Here is a 1,443-nt window from a genome sequence, read left to right on the forward strand (position 1 = left end):
GATTTTTTTTAAATAAAAGATCAAAATGATTAACAATGCAGATTTATTTTCACAGCCGTCTTTGATCATATTTACCAAGGGTGCCAATAATTCTGACCACGACTGTATGTATATATATATATATATATATATATATGAAACAAATTCTGTTTCAGTTTATGAGTATTTCTGGGTTGTTTTAATGTCACACTCCTTTTTAGGTTATGCCACAGGACTTTTTTTTTAAAACTTTTCCAGCCATTATTTAGCTGGTGTTGGTTGTATGATTTGGGTCATAGTCTTGTTGCGTCACCCAGCCTCTCTAAAGCTTGAAATTGTGAACTGCTGTCCTGATATTCTCCTGTAAAATGTATTGATACACTTTAGAGTTCATTGTTGCTTCAATGATTGCAAAGTGTCCAGACCCTGAGGCAGGAAAGGAGTGATGCTTCACAGTTGAGAAGAGGTTTTGGAGTTGGTGTGCAGTGCCCTTTTTTCTCTAAACGAAACATTGTGCAGTTTTGTCAAAAATTTCAATTTTCAACTGTCCACATAACATTTTCCCAAAACCATTATGGTGATAGTGGACACATGATTTGTTATCCTGTTATTCTTGGGTTCTTTCTTACTTCTTACAGAGTTACCTGTTGTGTTCGTCAAATGATCTTTGCAGGATGCCTGCTCTTAGGGAGAGTAGCAACAATCCAGAATTTTCCACATTTGTAGACAGGGTTTCTAGCCTTTTTCCGCTTTGTGCATCTCTGTAATGTGTTTTTAGGTTTGAGACATGGTTTACATTATTCAGCGTTTCCTAAGAAAACCTGAATTGTCAGTAACTATAGGCTTTGTGTGCTTTTATTTAAAGTGCAGGGCACCTGTGTGACCCACACTTTCATTCTCATTTCCCTAATTGACCCCAGTTAGTTTTTGGAGAAATAGTAACACAGAGTTTCACATACTTTTTCCAACCTGGCCTGTCAATGATCACTTTGTGTCTTCAATAAAATTCTGTAACGTACAAAAAATTGTCGTTAGTTTGGTCAGATTGGGTTTGTCTGCAATTGGGACTTTATTTTGTGACATATTCTTATATAAGTTTTACATATAAATGGCAAGATTAAGTTTGTTAACCCTTTGGAAAATATCTGAATTGTTACATATTAAATTGGTATCCATGGTTTCAGTTCCGGGAAAGAGCAGTATATCAAAGGATTCCCAGCTTATCTTACATTTGCCATCATAGTATCAGCACCACAGTCAAATCTTGATTTTTACCTCAAAAGCATTTGAGTTTTACCCACTCAGAGGAGGTCTGCATGGCTTTTTTTTCAAGTTATATTATCTGTCCACACATTATTTCCGAGGGGTAGCGAACCAGCATGGCCTCTGCTCAGTCTTGGTATTAGAGTGCCATGTGAAATGGCTGTTCTCTGATGGCTGGTGTCTGGGGAGCCACTTTTTGCT

Source organism: Sinocyclocheilus rhinocerous, unplaced genomic scaffold, assembly GCF_001515625.1.
Source record: "Sinocyclocheilus rhinocerous isolate Xijiao unplaced genomic scaffold, SAMN03320098_v1.1 scaffold196, whole genome shotgun sequence".
Lineage (NCBI taxonomy): Eukaryota > Metazoa > Chordata > Actinopteri > Cypriniformes > Cyprinidae > Sinocyclocheilus > Sinocyclocheilus rhinocerous.